Source organism: Sinocyclocheilus rhinocerous, unplaced genomic scaffold (genome assembly GCF_001515625.1).
Source record: "Sinocyclocheilus rhinocerous isolate Xijiao unplaced genomic scaffold, SAMN03320098_v1.1 scaffold383, whole genome shotgun sequence".
NCBI classification, from domain to species: Eukaryota; Metazoa; Chordata; class Actinopteri; order Cypriniformes; family Cyprinidae; genus Sinocyclocheilus; species Sinocyclocheilus rhinocerous.
The window spans coordinates 378,983-387,241 of record NW_015643560.1 but is presented as its reverse complement, the minus strand read 5'-3'; the positions used below and the strand labels follow the sequence as shown (position 1 = coordinate 387,241).

At 37.1% G+C, this 8,259-nt stretch overlaps 1 protein-coding gene and 1 pseudogene across 1 annotated transcript in view; one reads left to right on the top strand and one right to left on the bottom strand.

The window, feature by feature from the left end:
* Window positions 1-512: 512 nt before the first annotated feature.
* LOC107757341 (epoxide hydrolase 4-like) lies at window positions 513-3,595 on the bottom strand (annotated as a pseudogene).
* Window positions 3,596-4,809: 1,214 nt separating this feature from the next.
* Window positions 4,810-8,259, top strand: part of LOC107757365 (bromodomain-containing protein 4-like) — a 72,161-nt gene continuing 68,711 nt past the window's right edge. The window contains exon 1 of the mRNA XM_016574813.1: window positions 4,810-4,912. The gene's annotated coding sequence lies outside the window, so the exon portion shown is untranslated. The remainder of the gene's footprint in view (window positions 4,913-8,259) is intronic.

Here is an 8,259-nt window from a genome sequence, read left to right as displayed (position 1 = left end):
ACAATGAGCATTTAACATGCACCCAATAATCACAGGAACACTGAGCCCAAAAAAAAAAATGGAATAAACACATGAGACATTTTGATGTGGTTGTAAAATTTAGAACAGACTGTAAAACATGGCAGGCTACACTTCTGGGTAATTATGTTGGATGTTTAGTTAAACAGCACACAGGAAATCCTTAAACTGAAGAGCTCATAAAAGGCATTAATATCTAATACATGGAAGAAATATGTAAAAGTTGAACTTATAATTTAACATTTGGAAGAAAACTTTGCATATACCTATAAATATTTCCTAACATAATGATTCATACAACATACATTTCTCCCTCGCCCATGTGAGACAGTTTACTGAACAGATGTCAAACCAAACAGGGAGTTTTTTTAAATTTTATTTTACTTAATTTAAGACAAACCAGACTAAATGAAAGTAGTTATTTTGTCAGTGAAAACCAGAAAACTTGATAGAGCTAATAACTCAAAATAATTTCTTCATTGTATCAAAGGCAATCATTGATTGTGTTTTATTATGTCTTTATCCAGAACAAAGTCCCATATGAGTTTGTTGACTTTCTCAGGTTGATCTTGCTGAACCCAGTGGCTACATTCGGGAATAGTGTGAATGACAACCGGACCCCTTACATAAGGCCGTGTACCACCAGACATGTCCTCAACCAGTATATTGTCTGCCTCACCCCAAATTAACATGCAGGGCACACTGACATCCTGATGCTTGTACAGAGTGTTACTGTAGAAAGAGAAGTGCATAATAACCACTTAAAGCAATATACCACCAATGACATAGAAATTAAAGTGTGATTAATTTTAAACCTGAGAAGAGAACGGAAGTAGTTCAGAGGGGCTATGAGCCCCCTGGGCTGGGACAGCCGGTATAGGTACCCCTCCAGCTGGGTCTCAGTCAGTCATCTGGATTTGTTCCTGATGCCCAAATTCCTGCCACAAAATAGACTTCGAACCAACTATATGCACATGAGAAATACGAGTTGCAGAGAATCAGCTGTCACCACTTCTAAACTGTCACCCTTAGACTCAAACGCAAAGGACAGGAAGTTAACTACAGCTACACTTACCCAGCCATGAGGCAGGATGAGGAGCGTGCATGACAATGAGAAGTTGCACCATGTCTGGTCTGTCCAGTGCAAAATGCCATGCCAGCATCCCACCCCAGTCATGGCCCATCAATATACAACTTGTGTGACCTGTAATTAAACACATTATCATTCCAGTGGTTTATTGACTAAGGCAAAACTGGTTCACATTCAGCTGTGGCCCATCTGTATGGACAGGAGGGGCAGTGTCCCACCTGAAAGGGAAACAATTGCAAAAGAACAACTAATAAAAGATAATAATAATAATAACTAAATAAATAAATAGCCTGTAAATAGTTTCTTTGTGTCTGTTTAGTAAATAACCAAGTGCTCATGGTTACCTGGTTAATTCTGAGAATCGATGTGACTTCGTAATATTTTTTCCATACTATGGAAGTCAATGGCTACCGTCAACTGTTTGGTTACCAACATTCTTCATAATATCATTTTTGTGCTTAACAGAAGAAATAAACTCAGTTGTTTGGAACAACTTGAGAGTGAGTAAATGATGACAGAATATTCATTTTTGCCTGAACTATCCATTTATTCTAAGATTCTAAGATAATTCGGTCCCACTTTATATTAAGTGGCCTTAACGTACTTACATTTAAATTAATCATTAGGTACAATGCACTTATTGTGTACATTCTGTAATTACATTTATAATTACATTGTTGACCCATCCCTTACACCTTAACCCACCCTGAAACCTACCCATACCACCAAACCTGTCCCTAACCTTACCCGTATCACACCTCAATAGCAGCAAAAGTGTTTTGCATGCTTTGCAATACAGTATGAACACAATAAGTACATTGTACTTATTTTTTTGATGTAAGTACATAGTAGTTAAGGCCACTTAATATAAAGTGGGACTGATAATTCTGTGTATGAATTCTATGTAGGCCTATGTATGTAGAGGATGATAATCAATATTAGAGTGCCACACTCGAGCTGAATTATGCAAGGACACTCTGCCAAGAGTGTTCTGCATGTGTTGAACTGAATGTAGAAGTGCTATTAGCAGTTAATAATTGGTTAAACATATAACCTCCGGTACGACCCAGAATCTGCCCAACCTAAATTTATGGTCAGGGGCCGCTACTATAAATTTGTGATATAGTCAAAAGTACCCAGTTAATCGATGGTGTCTCTGATGTCATACAAGAGTGTCTCCAGTGAATATTCCTCCAGCCGGACGGGCGCGTCCGAATCTCCACAGCCACGCAGATCTAGCGCCACCGTGTGGTAATGACTACTGAATTTCTGTAATTGGTAACGCCCAGGAGTACCTGCAGGTCATATATTTTGTAATATAAAATTATATTTTATATAAATATAAAACAATATAATATAATATATCCAAATTGCAACAACATTCTGATATAATATAATAAAAGAATAATCAGTAACAATATTTCTGAAATGTCTGAATGCGTTCACAAAACAATATGCAGAACGCTTTACAAAACTTACTGCATCAGATCTACAATACAAAATAAGCAGAGAAAAATTAAAGGAGGAAGTAATCCGTTTTCGGGGAAACCATGAAGAAACAGCATTAGAGGCTTTCTGTGGTCTCCTTAGGTTACATAATGAAACCTCAAGCCTGAGCTCTGAAGGGTAAAAAAGACCAAGAAAAAGATAATTGGAGGTACTGACCGACTAAATAAATAAAACGTGTGAATACCTCGCCACTCTTTTCAATTCCTATTCTACCAATTTTAAATTAAATGAATATCAAATTTGAGAAAGATTGGAAATATATCAATTCCATTTAACACGGAGTGTGCGTGTGTCGTCACGCTGCTACGCGTGATTTCATCAAAGACAATAGAATGTGAAATAGATTGAGGAACACCGTGTTCTATGTCTTAACACAGGTGGCGCAAGAGCACAAGATATGGACGATCATTATTTAGCCTTTCATTCACCCTTCTAACTAAAAAACGAACACATCACACTGAAAAAAATGATGACTTACTTTAAAACAAATTTCACAAAGAAATTCCTAATAAATTTCATAGATAATTACAAAGAAACGGGAAGTAACAAATTGAATTAAAGTGACATTTTGAAGTCGAAAGACTGAAATTGTATTTTTCTTACTCCAATAATCGTTTTATTTACATCTTCGACAGAGTATCTAATGACCTTGTACATATTACTTTCTTAAATGCTTTTAAAGTCATCAGATAGGCCTAAATAATTGTTTACATTCTTCATTATAAATCTTCTCACCCTGCCCTTCAGATACGCATGGTCACCAAGTGCAGGGTCTTTCAGGCAATCTGGGGGTTTCTTTCGGACGGTGCATTGAAAAGTTCCATATGGATCCCTAAATTCAGTCCAGGCAATTCGGATGAAAACCTAACAAGCAGTGATTCCAGCTGTGGCGTACACAAGAATGTAATATACTAAAGAGAGAATTAATAAACTTAGTCGTGTTGGTAATAAAAGTAGGTGCATCAAAGTATTGCCCATGACTGTCATTTTAATAATCAGAGAGACACAGGCTCTGTGTAGCAAATGTCTTCGGAGAAGTTCACCTTTCAAAATAAACCCCATGACTGTGTCAAAACAACTGTCACCGAGCTATTTTTGCACCACAAATAAATGGTCTGGGAGACTGGCTTAAATACAAGCCTTTTTTTCTTATCTTAACTTGAATGCATATATATTTATATTCCTAATTTATTTATTTATTTTAGTTTAAAAAAACTAAATTATATCAATTTTTCATGTCGAAAGTGGTTGACCAGATTGCACATATCAAATATAGGCCACATAGCCTACTTCTCCGCAAAATTTGACTTTAAAGCAGCACTATGTAACTTTTGGCGCTCTAGCGGTTAATAAACAGAACTGCACACATCCCGCGGAAGAACATTCCAACCGGAGCTACTTCTCTAAGTTTATGTCTATGGCGATTCACGCAGGTATGTGTTACTCCGCAGCGGTGACGACCCGACCAGGCTACAATAGTCCAAATATAAGTACTTATTATAAGTGTACCGTAGTGATTCGGAATAAGACAAAAACGCGGTTTGGAAGATGAATTCATGATGTACTCGCTCATTATATACATTTTGCAAATTTTGAACACAGAAAAAGTTACATAGTGCTGCTTTAAAATGACAAACATTCTAAGTTTCTCAAATCTTTCCACATGGTGTAATAATGACACAATGTATTTAATTATATAGTAAAATGTATTATTTTGAAACTAAGCCCCACTTTTGATAATTATAAAAATCATGGGTATTTAAAAAAAAATGTTTAACCCTACAATACCATGCCCAACAGACCTAAGAACTAAAAACAGTATTAATGGTATGACCCATTTCAGGGGCGGCCAAAAGTACAATTTAAAATCAGTCAGAGCTGTAGAAATTAATCTTCTTATTTACAAGTAATGCTTCACAAAAATGCTTTTTATGACCCCTTACTTGTTAAATGTCTTTAAGGGGGATCGAGTCTTGTTGATAGATAGATAGATAGATAGATAGATTTTATTAATGAAAATAAGAAAATATAAAGATTTTTTTCGGCGCATATATGTTCTTTATTTAAATCGTACTATTTCATCACGTACGTTTATTGCACCGCTAACACCGATCATCACACAGCAAACTGAAGAGATCAGAGCTGAGCGGTTTTAAGTGATCTTTCACACGTGTGACAGCAGGTCCTCACGTCCCGTGCGTCCTCTGCGCGCATGACGTCACCGACGTCTCGAGCTGTTTGTTCTGGATTGTGGGAGAGAAAGAGCCTGCGCGCCCTCACAACAAAATAACGGAGGTAAATAAACAAGCAGCCTTTACGCTTGTGCAAAGCGTTTAGTTCTTTTTAAAGGTACCAGCATATGTGGCGTCGTTTTGTGCAACGGTCAAGCGCGCTAGTCAGCGCTGAAATGATTGTCTGGTGCGCGCGGTGAAAGCGGCCTGTGCGTCGCTGAGTGCTAACGCTAGCAGCTAGGAGAGACAACCCCATTCATGATAACGGGTCAGTTTGGATGTTATTTCGTTCTTGGGCTGGTTGCTTTTGCGTTTTAGCGCCGAATTACCCCTTGTACATCAAAGAGAGCGGGTAACGTAGGGCTCTGAGGTTGTTTGTTGGCATTAGGCCGTTTGCTGTCCAGTGCTAGCACAGAATCGCATCCCTGCTCTACGCAGCTTGACGACCGTGCTGCGCGAAAATCTCACGTTTCCCTGTGCGGGAATGCTGGAGGATTTGACGTAAAATTGAACGAGAATGAGCGTACACGTTATGCACGGTCAGATTAGTCGGGTTCAGGTGATCCGCGCTCGTTTCAAGCGTCTGACATTGACAGATGTGTATTAATCGCGGGCCGTGCTTGTTTGACGCGTTGGGGTGAGAGTGTTGTTTTGATTGCACGCATACACACTGATACGTACACGACGCCGGACGAGTCCGTGTCATACACCGTTAGCATTGATAGCGGGTCGGAGGAAACGTGCAGCTCACTCTCCCGCTTTTAATGCCTGTTACAGTGTCTCAACCGCATTACATTTCCTTAACAAATGTTTTGAATGAACATGAACTCGTTTAATGGGACTATAATGGTGTGGCCCTCGGTGTTTTAGCGACTTTGAGCACAAGGACTCGTCTGAGCTGCCCGCAGTCGCCATTTTGTGTTGCGCCTCCGTGTAATTATAACGGAGAAACACACAACCTTTACATTTTTATTAAAAAATGTGCGTGAGTCAGTACGTTAGTCATGTTTGAGTTGTATCTTAACGCATTTATTAAAGTTACTATTCCTTACATTTAAAGTGTGTTTTGTGAAAACGGCATCAGTTTGGAGCTCTTGGTCTCAGCAGTGTTATTAGCCTCGCAGCGCTTTCGGTTTGCGCTCAGATTTACTCTTGAGTAAATCCTCCGATTTTACAGCAGAAATATCAGATATATCTACTTATGGACAGGTTTAGACGTTCAGTATATTAAGTGCATTCAGTAAACGCTGTTAGTTATTCACCTGAACCTGTGAGCGAAGCAAATCTTCGCGTTGTGTGTGTTTATCTGACATCATAGACGTGTGATTGACAACTGTTGAATGGCTGACAGGTTTCCTAGTGTTAAGTGATTTGTTTTTGTGTTCAGCAGTGAGTTTAGTCGTTAACCATATTTGCTCGCTTATTAAATATCGTTATGTTCGAGCTGAATTGGTGGTCAGGTTCAGCTTGTGACTGTGAAATTGTATTAAGGTAGGCAAATGGGGTTTATTGTATTGCAGATAACTTTGTGATTGACAGCTTTTCCTGTGTGCTTTGTCAAAGGGGTTTTAGAGGGTTATTATTAGAGAATTGAAATGTTACAATGGCTTTTAAAACTCAACCCAGGTGAGTACAGTAAGTTGTTTCTTTTGTGTAGGTAGTTTTAAGCAGTCCTGCCTGGATTTTGCAATCTTTTGTGATTTTTTGCAATCAAAACTGACTGGTTTTGAAGCAGTAATTTCCAGAATTTTGAGGAAAATGAACCTTTTTTTAAATAATTGATACCACGTTTTCCATATTATGTGTGACATTGTATGTACAATAGTCATACATGACAGTAAAAATGCAGAAGCTTGTTTATTTTTGTGTCTTTCTAAATTCTAACAAAACTTTTACACAATTTTATTAGTTATTTTGGATCTTTTGTTTTTAATAAAAACGAGAACATATAAGCAATTCATAAACAATAAATAGGGCTGGGCGATATGGCCAAAAATATTATCACAAATATTTTTTTTCCCATTTTGTATTTTTGTATTTTTTTCCATTATGATATTCATGTACCATTAATGGGAGGGAAATGCTTTGCGCATGTTTGTTAGCCCTTGAGAATACATGTAATCATAACTCCAAGGAGTAAGTTACCTTTTAATTTAGAGCCCCGAAATGCATTTTATTTTTTCCTAAATTCTATTTTCTCTATTTTATTTAGCCTAGTTGTTTTTTTTATTCTGTTTCATGATAAATACTAATTTATCAATTTATCATTAATACAAATTTTAAGTTTAATCAATCTCTTATAATGAAATCAAATGAAAATATAACAATTTACAACAAAACATCGCATTTTTATTTTTTGTCTTAAGATGCTTCACAACAGAACTGTATAAAAACATGGATGAAAAATATTTTGTTTGTATGATATTCCTTATTGTTATTACTTTGAGGAGTGTATTTCAGTATACAATAGTAATATTTCTAATATTTTTTTTCTCAAATGAAACGACTCCGAGCAGCTCTGGAGATGAAGTTTGTGTGAACTGTCCTCATATTAAGATGCAGATGCTGAAACGCTGTGAGCATCATATGTGTTTGAGTTTGTGTATCGATGAAACCACGCCACTCATTCACACACAGACACGCAGAACATGCAAAATTATTAGCCACATGCACTGACTGGCTGCAGTAACATTTATTTTCCGCCCAGCCCTAGGACAAAGATACAAAATAAATAGTGCTTAAACTTTTTTTAGTGTTCAGTTCCAGAATACTAAAGAAATTGAATAATCAAATGTAAAATAAAACGCATCATAGTCATCGCTGTATGAATTAGGAATACGGATTCTTCTTAAAATTACTAGTTAGGTCAAGACAAGAGCAGTGAGTGATTTAACCTTGTCTTTTGTTAGTTGGTTAAAGTTGGTATGAATCTGGAGTTGTGGAAAACTGGAGGGACTGATCAACTTAGCTTCTTTTATTAGTATTGACGAGTTCAATGTAAAGAATCAAAACATCAAGGGGAAAAACTGACAAGTTAAAGCAGCTTTGCATTGTTAAAGGAATTCTTCACCTAAAAATTTGCTGAAAATGTACTCGCCCCATCTGAGATGAGTTTGTTTCTTCATCTGACCAGATTTGGAGAAATTTACTATTACATCATTTGATCCTCTGCAGTGAATGGGTGCCGTCAGAATAAGAGTCCAAACAGCTGATAAAAACATCACAATAATCCACATGACCCCAGTCCATCAGTTATGTCTTGTGAAGCGAAAAGCTGCGTGTTTGTAAGAAACAAATCTATCATACTTTAAACACGTGCTTCTGGCTAAAATATCCATAATGCATAATATTGCTGCTTTCAGTGGAAAAGTCATCTTGTCTGAATCAGGAGAGAAATATGCACAGATCAAG